This window comes from Juglans microcarpa x Juglans regia, chromosome 7S (assembly GCF_004785595.1).
Source record: "Juglans microcarpa x Juglans regia isolate MS1-56 chromosome 7S, Jm3101_v1.0, whole genome shotgun sequence".
Taxonomy (NCBI): Eukaryota; Viridiplantae; Streptophyta; class Magnoliopsida; order Fagales; family Juglandaceae; genus Juglans; species Juglans microcarpa x Juglans regia.
In genome coordinates this window covers 21,725,331-21,738,968 of record NC_054607.1, presented here as the reverse complement: position 1 = coordinate 21,738,968, position 13,638 = coordinate 21,725,331, and the positions used below count along the sequence as shown (strand labels likewise).

At 39.1% G+C, this 13,638-nt stretch overlaps 1 long non-coding RNA gene across 5 annotated transcripts; it reads right to left on the bottom strand.

Annotated features, from left to right (window-relative positions):
- Nucleotides 1–9,009: 9,009 nt before the first annotated feature.
- LOC121241117 lies at nt 9,010–13,375 on the bottom strand. Of its 5 annotated transcripts, none has more exons than XR_005935661.1 (8): nt 13,178–13,375; nt 12,941–13,050; nt 12,315–12,388; nt 12,053–12,200; nt 11,857–11,943; nt 11,351–11,668; nt 9,591–10,102; nt 9,010–9,304 (listed from the first exon to the last, which is right to left on the bottom strand). It is a non-coding gene; the product is annotated as an uncharacterized LOC121241117 (long non-coding RNA). The 5 variants fall into 5 exon arrangements; XR_005935663.1 differs by having other exon boundaries at nt 9,857–10,102; XR_005935662.1 differs by having other exon boundaries at nt 9,591–11,431; nt 11,581–11,668.
- Between the last annotated feature and the right edge of the window lie 263 nt (nt 13,376–13,638).

Below are 13,638 nucleotides of genomic sequence, written 5' to 3'. Positions count from 1 at the left end.
GGAAACTTCCTCATCTGTCAGACAGATTTCCAAACTTCCTGCAGCATTTTAGGCAAGCTTTGACTTATAAAGGCCTAAGGAATAAATTAGGAAATGTCTTATTTTTCTTTCTGGCAGAAGTTGACTTAAGCAAGCTGTCACTGCCAGAAAATCTCTCTCATTAAAGGCTCCCGACATCCCTATGGTGAAATTAGGAAAGTTTTTGTAACCAAGACTGAAGGGAATCTTCCTAGAAGTCTGTCACAGCTGTAATATTCCAACAAAAAGTCTTAGAAATCTCCTGGCATGAGGCTGCCGATTTCCCATGTCATTTTTCGGAAAGTTTTTAAACAAAACTAAAAGGATGAACCTCCCTAGAATCATGCTGAAAATCCCATATTCTTCTCCCAATCATACATGCACAATTTCTTCTCAACAAATATAGGGCTGTCTCAAAAGAGAAAAAGTTGAGAAAGGAAAACCCAAAGACACCTCAGCTGGGCCACCCCTCTCCTCCATTGTGACGCCACTCTCTTCTCTGTCTACACAAGGATTCCTGCTGCAAATCAGTGCCTGCCACCCTAGGTAGGTTGCAGCCTCCATAAGCATCCTCTTTCTCTCTCTTTGAGTATCGGTCTGACCCCTCTAAAGCCCTGTACTGCAAGCTCCCAGGAACCAGGAAATATACCATTAAGTTCTATCAAATAGCCACTGTGGGATAAAAAGTACTCTATCCAACCTGCCCACTTACTTTTCATCATTATTTCGACTACCATACAAGGTGGCTCACCGGTTAGGGGAATTGCAACAAGACTTCCTATGGGGAGGAATGGATGAAGAATTCAAGTTTCATTTGGTGAATTGGGTTACAGCTTGTAGCCCAATACCCGGAGGCGGGTTGGGTATTCGGAACTTCTTGGTTCAATAAGGCCTTATTGGGTAAGTGGTTGTGGAGATACCACGAAGAAAGGCTTTTATGGGGGCCTTAGGTGAGGTTTGGATAGTGAGTTGAGATGAGATGAGTTGAGATGAAAGTTGAAAATTGAATAAAATATTGTTAAAATATTATTTTTTAATATTATTATTGTTTTGAGATTTGAAAAAGTTGAATTGTTTATCATATTTTGTGTGGGAATTTAAGAAAGTTGTAATGATTAGATGAGTTGAGATAAACTCTAAATCCAAATGGGGCCTTAGTCTTCCATACATTCTTCCATGGTATTCGAAATCCATTAATATCAAACTCAAACCACTAATTTCGTGTCGTGTTCGTGTTCGGTTCAAGGATCGTGTCACATTGCCACCCCTATCATGCCAGGAAGTTAGCATATTCAGTTACAGTTTTACTGCCTTGTCTAGTCGCACATGTCTTGACCTTGATCTCGTACACTTGAGCTGCACCACGGGCCTTTGAATACATCTGGCGAACTGCATCCCAAATCTCTTTAGCCGTGGATAAAAACATACAAATGTTGCTAATTTCTGGGTTCATCGCATTTCATAACCATGACATGATCATGGAATTTGCTTCGTCCCACGCATCATACCGTGGATCTCCTTCCTTTGGTCCAGTCCCTAGGAGATGGCTAAGCTTTCCCTTTCCCTTCAAATAGGTTCGAATAAATTGGGACCACTTCAAGTAGTTCTTCCCGTTCAGCCTATACGCCGCCTGAATGTTCTGCAGGTCACTGGATGACTGATGTGAGAGAACTTCCTCATATTGTGCCGTAGTATTGGATACTGTGATTTCAGACATATTGATTCACAGCAACGAAGGCCAAGAATCCCAAGAAAGAGCCTATAGCTCTGATACCATGTGGGAAAAATTGAATCAATTGTATTGATCTTATTGTAGCCTTTACACGGCTTATATATACAATTACATAGCTGATTTACAGAGCTAATTACAGGGAGATAAAATAGAAAACTTTCCTTCCTAAAACAGATTGCTATATCAGTGGGATCCTTATAGAGGTTTCCCATAATCCTAGGAAAGTCAAAGAAACAAATATATAGATTTCCTAATAGACAGAAGATTGAGGTAATCAATTATCTATTTTCCAACATAAAGTACTGTAACAAAATGCTTCAGCTCATCCAAAGAACGCTCCATGTCTTCAAAGCATCTCTTGTTTCTCTCCAGCCACAAACACCACTTAATGCAATGGGGGATCATTCTCCATAGAGCAGCGATGTGGGCATTTCCCTAATTCCTGTCCAACACCTTAGAATATCCCTAACTCTTCCAAGCATAACCCATGCCACCCTAGTCCGAGTAAAGATCTCATTCCATAAACACCAGGCCACCTCACATTGTAACAAAAGATGATCCAATGATTCCCCATATTTCTTGCAACTAAAGCACCAATCTAAAATGATGAGACCACATTTTCTCAAATTATCCAAGGTGAGAATCCACCCAAGAGATGCAATCCATACAAAGAAAGCAATCTTAGGAGGTACCTTGCACTTCCAAATAGCCTTCCAAGAAAAATTATGATCATTAGAGAATCCTAAGAGAGAGCCTTGTAGAAGGAGCGCACCAAGAATTTTTATTTCCACTCGGATTCCAAATCATCCTATCCTCCACCTCATTGCCAATCAACATTGCATACAAGTCAAAGAAATCAGCAAACATATCCAACTCCCAATCTTGAGCCGCTCTCGAAAAACTTAAATTCCAATGGACAACACCATTAGATAATAGCAATAAATCAGCCACAACAACCTCTTTGTCCCAAGAAATTTGGTAGAGCATGGGAAAAACTTGCTTTAGATCCCTTTCACCGCACCAGAGTTCAAGGCAAAAATAAACACTATTACCTCTTCCAATTGCAAATCTGAAAAACTTGGAAATCTTCCCCGTCCAGCTCTAATATTTTTCCACAATCCCATCCCCATCCAGCTCTAATGTTTTTCCACAATCCCACACCATGTCCCCCTAACTTCATTAAAACACCCCCCCCCCCCCCCCCCCCCGAGTACGCTCATCCTTAGAATCTATGACTTCTCTCCATAAGCCCTCATTTTCCCTATGATATCTCCACAACCATTTCCCCAAAAGTGTTTTGTTGAAGACCCTCACATTACGCACCCCCAACCCACTGCAAGGTATCGGTGAGCAAACTTTATCCCAATTAGCAAGATGGAACTTAGTTTCCTCCCCAATGCATCCCCAAAGAAAGTTACGAAAAGTTTTCTTGATACAAGAGGGCCACACTTGCAGGTAGCGAAAATAGGGATAGAAAATAAGTAGGGAGGTTAGATAAAGTGCTCTTGATGAGAGTTAATCTCTCACTCTTGAACAAATATATCTATTTCCACCCAGTCAATCTTTTTTCAATTTTTTTCTAACACCCCATCCCAAATAGATTTTGTCTTGAAAGAAGCCCCCAACAAAAGACCAAGGTATTTCAAGGGCAGCAAAGCAACCTTACAGCCCAAGATATTCGCCAAGCCCTGAATATTGTTCACACCACCCACAAGAACCATTTCGGAGTTCGAGAGATTTACCTTCAGGTCTAAAACCGCTACAAAGCAAAGTAATACAGCCCTCAAGTATTGCATATGATCACGGTCCGGCTCACAAAAAAGTAGCGTGCCATCAGCAAATAGAAGGTGAGATATATTAACACCTCCCACAGAAAATCCAGATCCAACAATAAATACCAATATTATAACCCAACAAAAATAAAATTGTAGTTTTGAAATAAAATTTAAACAAGTTATTGAAGATTGATTTCAGGTTAAGCAAGTTAACTCCTTATTGACCAGTTTATTAATCGTGTCTTAACGGTTCAACCCATTTCGACCCAAACTCATTTATATCAAATCCAAACCCACTAATTTCGCGTCATGTTCATGTTGGATTTCCAAGTCGTGTCACATATTGCCACCCCTATCATGCCACGAAGAGTTATTGATTTTCTGGCCAGTGGGCAAGGCATCCAAGGTAACTCTCAAATAGCAGCTATGTGGAAGATGATTCCGATTTGTTGATGGTAGTGATATGGATGGAAGAATGGTCAAAGTTTTGAGGATAGCAAATGGACGAGATTAGAACATTCCTTCTTAACACTTTATTTCTTTGGTCGATTGTAATTGACTTTAATGGCATGAACGCACATGATTTCCATGAATCTTTAGACCCCCAAGCATAGGTGTTGCTCTTGTATACATCATGTGTACTTGGCTATGCCAATTTAATAAAATCCTTATTTTATTGATAAAACAATAGCCATTGTGACAGCAATTCCAAAGTGAGTATTCCTAAATGCGATTCGAGTCCTATGATGCCTGACGCAGTATAGTATACTGCCTTCCCAATAACATTCTTGGGTTCCTCACCACAAATTAGCAAAAGGAGCCATAGACACAGCTAGCATTCTGGTAAGAAGACCATCCACCACACGAGCAACCATATTTCACATTCACCACAACCTCCAAAAGCCCCTTGGGTGTTCCTCGTAATCACTTCCCCCAAAAGGGCTCAGTCACACAATATTAATTCCATATCCCCAAACCTCCATCAAAAGCTGGAGAACATGCCATAGACCACTTCAGTAAGTGAAAACAGGACTTCTCATCCAATCCGACCCGCAAAAAATCTCTTTATAGCTTCTCTAAATAATTAGCAATGCCAGCAGGAAGAGAGAAAAAGGGGGACATGATAAGTTTGGCAAGTTTGACAAAATAATCTTTATTAACGGTATTTGAGCAATTTTTTTTACTTCACCAAATTGATTCTTCAGACCTAAAACTGCTTCAAAGCATAAAAAGAAGCAAAGCAATTATCTTAAATGATCAAGATTCACTATGCAAAAGATTAAACTTGTCATCCGCAAATAGCAAATGTGATATGGTAAGTCCCTTCTAGACTACTAACCCCCACAAAGAAACCTGGTATAAAAATAAAAGCTAAAAACTAAAACTAAAATAAAATAAAATAAAAAACCCATCCACTAAAGCAAACATCATTTTACTCAAAGCCTCCATAACTATAAGAGATAACGAAGGAGATAGACTATACCCCATAGCATAAACCCCTGGTATTACTAAATAGAACATTAGGAGTGGTGTTCACCTACACTGAAAAATATATGGTAGAAATACAAAGCTTGATCCATCTTCATCATTTCTCATCAAAATCACATATTCACAGCATATACAATAGAAAGTCACAGTTGACATGATTGTAGGCCTTTTTCTATATCTATACATAGCACCCTTTCTGATATACTAATGGAAAATTTCCCTTCTCAATCTGGGATAAAAGGAACTAGCTGATTCTAGACCACTATGGATTACAATAATTGTCAAACCACATGAAGTTGCCACCAATCAAAGGTAGATCAATAAGATTTGTCATGATATGAAACCTCAACAAGGCAAGATTTGGACCAACCCCCAGGAGTAATCCCGTGCCAAGTTCCACCAACTCATCAAACCAAACTGGGCGGCATGCCTCCCCCATCCACTATCCTTTTCAGAGTGCTTGCCTGGATTGGGTTGATAAAATTCAAATCCATCTGGTTTTTGCCTTTAAAAAGCCTTCTATCTAGGCTCATATCATATGGGTGTTTATTTTTTAAATCTGGAGAGATAAGCCAGCCTTTGCCACATTAACCCAATAAGATGGGCTTATTTTTACCCAACACCAGCCCACCATTATAGCTGACAAGGCCCAAAGATTGAGGAATATTAAACTTATTTGATTTGAGCGTTGAATACTGCCCAGTTTGCACCAACTCACTACATCTGAAGCCCATGTCCTTATCTATCTCTTCCTTCAATGTATAAGTTTCACCACATCACAAAATTTGTCCAACTGGAACCACCTTATCCAGATTTATTTAAATGCTCTGTATAAGCCCAGCCCCAAATCATATTCAAAAACCCAAACAAAATGTGTAGAACTCTCAGAAGCATATACCTTTTCAGAGAAGATATGGCCTATGATGTATGCAGGACTGGGACAAGCAGAGCCTCAGCTGGATATATAAATATTTTCTGATGGACTGGTAATTGATCCAGCGATCCCTTCTGATCACCTCTTCCAATAGCAGCAGATTCAGCAACTTGATTTTTGGGCAAATACCTAATGGGATGCAAGGCATTGTCACTTCCAGATCTAGGGCAGCCAAGGGAAACTTCTACATAGCAAGTTTGCCCCCTCATCTGGCAACCAGAACCTTGAGAAACATGATATTGTAGGCCAATAAATCCATTAGAGGTCTTGAACTTGCCAGAACTGTTTTGAAAGAAAGAAAAATGGCAGAAATTTCAATCATACTAGATATTTATATGACTTCAGAAGAGGATAAGGTGTGTATAGATGCAAAAACTATTATACCAAAAATATACTTATTTGACAAGATCATCAGGACAGCATCCTGTAAGCCTGCCGCAAATTCCATGAGGAGAAACAATCACTCCCATATCATAAACATATTGCAAAATCAGCAAAGGCGGCAAAGACATAGCTGACAGTTTAGAATTATAACAACACACTATATCTATATAATGCAAGTGCTTGAAAAGTAACATCAGAGAGAAATAGAGATAAGTAGAAGTCGTTAGTTATGAGTGGGAAAGCATACTCAACCATCATGTGCTTTCTTTAAACAGGAACCAACATTTTATTTTTGCTTTGCCCTTGTCCATATAGCACCGCATTAGTCATAAGTGGGCAAGCATCCTCAACCAACTTCCTCCCATAATTTTCTCATCCTCAATTTATCATACTGTGACAAATATAACCAGTTCTGATTCAAACATTTGTTTCCTGGAGAACTATTCTCATACTATGTCCTAAACGCGCTTTGATTATTGACAAAGTCTAGCATAATCCATGATTATCCCTGTAGCCACATGATACTGTTTCCTTCAATACGACAGTTAGAATACAATCAAACAATATTTTCAAATCACTTTGCAACCTAATCGTTCCCTCTAAGTCACTGGCGAAGTAGTTTGCTCACAATACCAATGAGTAGGCGACCCTCAAAGATAGCGGATAATGCAGCAAACTGCAGCAAGATGAAGGTGCCGAGGAGAAGACATAAACTAGCTGACCTGATGAACGGCATAGGAGATATCCAATCGAGTAGTGGTCAAGTAGATAAGACTCCCAACCAAGCACCGATAGAGAGTAGGATTATCCAGAAGATCTCCTTCATCTTTCCTATATTTGACATTTACATCCATAGGTGTATCAACAAAAGAAGTGTCCCCCAAACCAGCCAATGTGATAAGATCTTGAACATATTCATGCTGGTTCAAGAAAATACCATTGGCCCGATGATGAACCTCCAATCCCAAGAAGTATGTGAGCTAGCCAAGATCTTTCATATGGAAAGTTGCATGTAACAGCTTCTGAAGCTTAGTAATCAAACCACAGATAGTGCCAGTAATGATAATATCATCCACATAAACCAAGAGAAGGACTTAGGACTATACCCGCATCAGACTTGTGGGGAAAAAAAAAAAAAAAAAAAAGAGGAATCATACTGACTTTATGTAAAACTGAAGGTAAGAAGTGTACTACGAAACCTCTCAAACCAAGCCTGGGGAGCCTACTTGAGCCTGTACAGAGAACGCCTTAACTTATAGACATCATGAGGAGAAAAAGTAGTCATACTAGAGGTAAGCTTCATGTAGATCTCTTCTTGGAGATCACCATGAAGAAAGACGTTCTTCACATCCATCTGATGTAGCTGCCACAACTGTGAAGTGGCAATAGCTAAGATGGTTCGAACATGGTCATTTTGGCAACAGGAGCAAATGTCTCCTCATAGTCAACCCCATATTCTTGTTTGTCACCCAGAGCTACAAGGCGAGCTTTGTATTGGTCCAAAGACCCATCAGAACAAAACTTCACAGAGAAAACTCATTTACTCCCAATGGGTTTGACTGTAGGAGGATAAGAAACAGTATCCCAAGTATGATTCTCCTCAAGTGTTTGAAGTTCCACTTGTATTGTAGTTTGCCAACACTCATGTTCCATAACCTATTTGTAGGAAGAAGGGATGGAAATAGAGGATAAAGTAGCTACGAGAGAGACAGGGGGTGAGAAACCATACCGATCAGGGGGTCGAGAAGGACAAGTAGACCGGCAAAGAGTGGTGGAAACAGAAGCAGGATCAGGCGCCGAGTCGAGATCTTGAAGGGGCACAAAAGAAGTGGAACCAAACTCATGACGATGATGTCGTTCGTACACAAAACAAGGTTTAAACCTTTCCACGATCATTGGAGAATCATAGAAGCTAGGCATAAGAGATAAAGATGAAAATTGCAGCTCAACATGAGATGGAAAGAAATATTGGTTTTCAAATAAAACCACATTCCTAGAAACCCATATACGACAAGCATGGGGATCATAACAAACATAACCCTTTTGAGGTATAGCATAACCAAGAAAAGCACACTTAACAGATTGAGCAGTAAGTTTATGTCATTCATGAGCAGGGAGATGCACAAAAATAAACACAATCAAATGCCCAAAGATCAAAATATGAAGGATAATGGCCAAACAACTTAAAGAAATGAGAAACACGATGTAACGTAGGAGAGGGTAAGCGATTGATCAAATGAACTGAAGTAGAAAGAGCTTCACACCAAAAACGAGGAGGAACAGATGATTCAAGAAAAAGGGTCCTTACCACATCAAGAAGATGACGATTTTTCCTCTCAGCAACACCATTTTGTTGCGGTGTCGAAGGACAAGAACGCTGAGAGATGATCCCTTTGCTTTGAAGAAAGTCCTAAAACTCATTAGATATGTATTCTCTGCCAAAATCAGAGTACAAGACCTTGATGCTGACAGAGAATTCAGTCTCAAGAAGTGCAATAAAGCGCTTAAATACTAAAAACACTTCAGCCTTAGCCCGTAGGAAGTAAACCCAAGTAAAGCAACTAAAGACATCAATGAAAGTAACAAAGTACTTATAATGTGCATGAGAAACAACAGGTGCAATCCCCCAAACATCACTATGAATAATATCAAAATATTGTGAGGCACAAGATGCATGATGAGAAAAATGTAGAACTTTATTTTAGACAAGTTTGCATGATGTACAATAAAAAAAAAAAGATCAAGAGAAGAACATGCTTTATTTCCCAATAAACCATAATTAAACAAAGTACAAAGTACATCAAAGTTCGGGTAGCCTAGACGTCTATGCCACATCTTATTTCCAGAACCAACAACATTACATACAAAGGAAAGTAAAGGAAAACTAGGGATAAAGGTGGAAGGAGAAACGTGGAGAGGAAAGAGTCGTCCCACTTTAGGCCCCTTCGCAATCATCTTCCCTAACACTTGATCCTGCACAACACAATTGACCAACATAAATAAGATTCGTGGAGTGGTCAAGAGACATAAAACATCAATTAAGGAAGAGGAAAGATCACCAACAGCACTGATAGGTAGAGAGCTGCCATCAGCAGTGTTAATTTTCAGATGTCCATCATAATTTAACATTGGAAAGATAAACAATAGTATTGGTCATATGGTTAGAGACTTTGGAGTCAAAATACCATGGCTTAGAAGAAACTTTATGATTACCTGAGAGCCCAAAAGCAGAAAAAGTAGAAATAATCATTTGTTGTACCATTTCAAGAATGAGTGTGTTCGGGTTTGCTAAGGCTGTAGGAACAGAAATACGAACAACTGACGAGGCAGCAAGCAATGCATCAAAGCTAAAGGCACCAGTGGAGGCATTATAAGTAGTATCCTACTTCCTTTCAAGGCGAATGGGACAAGCGGAGATGATATGGCCCTGTTTCTTGCAGTAGTTACAAAACTTCTTTGGGCAAACCTGAGCAATATGACCAAAAGCTTTACAACTAAAGCACTGGACAACACGCATATCTCTACCCTTACTCCTCCCCTGTGCTGCATAAGCCACAGTAACAGGTGCACTAACATTAGCCCAATGTTCCATTGCAACCTGAGTTACTATACGCTGCTCCTCACGAAGAAGTTCACTCAACCAAGTATCAAGAGATGGTAAAGGATGACGATTCATCAAATTAGAACGTCCAATTTCAAAGTCGGAACGGAGCCTCATCAAGAACTGATCTCTCTTGCTTGTTTCATGCACTACTTGAACAACAAAGAGAGCTGCAGCGGGAACATTAGCATAAACAATGTCTGAATAGTCAGCCTACAGATTTTGAAAACCAGAAAAATATTCCTCAATGGAGAGACTTCCCTGTGTGAAATTAGCCATCTCATACTCCAATTGAAAACGCCAAGCTGTGTTATCTTGATTGTAAACCTTGTTAAGGTATTTCCACATATCAGCGGTAGTTTTATAAGGCCTCAGATTGAGAACAAGGAGAGGCTCAACCGAGCTAAGAATCCAGGTCATAACATTCTTGATTTCTCACTTAGACAAAGCCTCTACATCTCTAGGTGCGGGATCACTTCCGTCAATATGACCCACAACTCTTTCCCTTTGAGAAATAATTCAAATTGAAACTCTCATAACGGAATAATTTTTGCCAGTAATACGAATATGGAACGAGTCTAATTTATCTGATGACATGATGGAATCAAGAATAAAATAGCCCACTAGAAGATGACTGCAACAAGCACAAGAGGGAGAAAAAAAAAAAAAGGTGCCAAAACAAACAGGTGTCGAAAAGGGATTACCAAAAGAACTCAGACCAGCAAACCAAGGAGGCTGCACACGGAACTGACCAGAGAAGACAAAACAAAGAGTCCCAACCAAATCAGAGAGTGCCAAAAGAGGAAATCAAACCAGAAACCAAGAGAAATTGCGCCGAAATCCAGAAGAGACCCAAGGAACTCACACAGATGACGCCAAAATGCAGACCAGAAGCAAGAAAATGGCACAGACACGACCAAATTGCATAACCCAACCAGGAACTGCAACAGAGATCGCTGACAGCTTCCTGGGAACCAGAAACACGTAACAAGGAGCACCGAAATCCACAAACTCACCAGAAACCAGCAACAGATGGTGCCTAAATCCCCAAAGACAAAAAAAAAAAATCAAAACAGGCAAGAGTCACGAACCTGGCTCTTGATACCATGTCAAAATACTAGGGAAACCAGAAATACAAAGAGAGCTTTTTGGAAAAACTGGCTATCACCATTCAGCCACTTCTCATTATCAACGTAATCACCAATCCATACAAGGAAAGTAGATAATATGCTATAAACGGGAAAGTCTAAATTATTCCTAATATTCAAAATCTATACATGGTAAATATATTTTGTACAACTAATATTAACAGAGAGATACATTCCTAAATTGTATACATTAACATTCAATTGATAAATGAATATCTACAATCACCACCATTAATACAATTATTTATCAACATATGATTGTGAACAAACCTGAAAATTCTGTCGCTTTGAGATGGACGATACTTTGAAAACACATCTCCAAATCTCATGTAGGAAAGTCCAATAAGTTTCCTGCCAGTTCCAATAAAATAAATATCATGTTATGAACATGACAGAATTTTCCGCTTGAAGTTTCAAAAAATTGATGATTAGTGATCTTGGTATACACTTCCATGACAAACTTTTCCCCTTGAAGTTTTGAAAAGTTGATGATCAGTGACCTTTCTATACAATTCCTTGAAGCCTGGGAAAGTGCAGCTGCAACCTCTTCTGAGTCCCCAAGAGCCAACCAGATTCCAGATGTAGTAACTTTTCACATTAACCAATCAAAATAAGATAGTAGTAATGTAATCATACAGAAATAAATACCATTTGAAAATAGTGCACACCAAGCAGAAAATAGAAGTTATAATGGTAAAAAGCAAAAACAACAATCGATAATCGATAATCCACCACATAAGAACTGTGTTAAAAAAAAACGCAAGAAAGCATGATACCTTCTAATCTGAAGACTGCACTTTGAGCAGTCTCAACAACTGATGAATGACGCCCAGGAAGAAAAAATCAAAGCTTAATTTTCTCATCTGTGTAATTTATACAGGTATAGAGTAGTTAGATGACCGAAGATTGTTTGGGTACAGTACCAAAAGTAGATGGCAGCACGAGACTGCAAAATAACTGCTGTGGCACTACCAGGATTGTGCAGAATCTAATATAGTGATATGGATCCCAGGGCCCAACAAGGGAATTGACCCATGTGCTGAGAAATCCTTCCTTTTGCAACTGCAGATGAGATGAACGCACCAACATTGTAGCAATATATTTCTGCTCTACTTCCACACTGTTTCAATCCAAAAGAGGTCTTACTAAGCAACTGGTTGTAGTACACTGTCTTTCCAATTATCTAAATCAACTAGATTAATCAGGGAGAAAAAAACTGCCATAAAATCCCAACCTTTTATCTGGTAGAGGGTTCAATTCGGTTTCATGGGGAAGAAACTGGAACCATGATATCTGATGAAGGCCTCCCTATAGAAATGGCCAAGAATGTGAAATCGTTAAAAACCATTATATAGCTTATAAATGATGAGGCAAAACCAGTTCAGGGCAGGCTACAAAAATCAACGAGGAAGATGACAAAAGCGTATAGAATATGCAAAGACCAGACAGTCAGTGAAAACCAAGCCAGATAACACAACTTTAAAGTTGCCAAATTTGTAATGAACATAACAAACTGATTGATAAGAAAACCAACTATGGGCTTGTCAGCAAGCAAACTTTAAAGTCGGTGTTTTTCTCTCTTTTTTTTTTATTTTTATTTTTTTTTTAATTTTTACTCTTCCTAGATAGGTGTTCTAATCTATACTCCCTGTGTACTTGGTAGACCTAAAACAGCAACATAGTCGACCTAAAACAGCAACATAGTCAAAAGGCCTAAATCACAAGCCATAATAACTGAGACCAATTCATGAGCCAAATAGAAAAAGTCAGCCATTTAAATATAAACAAATAAATAGAGGCAAAATATATATACAATCCTACAAATGAAAACTAACGCGAGTAAATTCGAGAGAATCATACAAGTTTGAACGCATTGGTCCGCATCGTTGATATTTGCCGAAGCTGGCTCACTGATAAAAGTTTGTCAGCAGTCCATTAGTTATACAAAAACGGGAGAATCATTTACCAGCCTGCAAACGGAGAAGAGGGGGGACTCATACACGGCAAGATTCACACTTGAAAAGGGAAAAAAGAAGCTTCAAAGAAAGAAAGAAAAGAAAGGGAAAAAAAAAAAGGAAAAAGCAGGAATCGAATTACGAATTGAAAACCAAGTAGCGAGCCGGTACAAGAGAACGAGAGGGGAGGGAAGGGTTGGAATCTACGAAGACGTGGGGAAGAAATAAGAGGAATAGACGCAGTGATTGTGTTGGGGTTGGGAAATGTAGAATTAGGGAGAGGTAGTAGTTGCAGAGTTGCAGTTCCAAGTCCAACATGATCACTGGGTCAGTTGAGAGATCGTACCATACTAACCAGCCATCCATTCTGGAGTAACGACTTTGATTCTATTTTTAGTCCGTGCAGTTACGATTGAATGATTGTTTTTTTTTTTTTTTTTTTTGCTAGCTCGTGTAATTCTTATCATTTTTGTTATAATTTGTGGTCGAGCAATAATAATACTGAGAGTTGACCGCGTAAATTACGTACTCGATCTCGTCTTAGACAAATAGATGAAACAGCGATATTTCAGGAGAGATTCTGTCAATTGCATTTGTAGACGG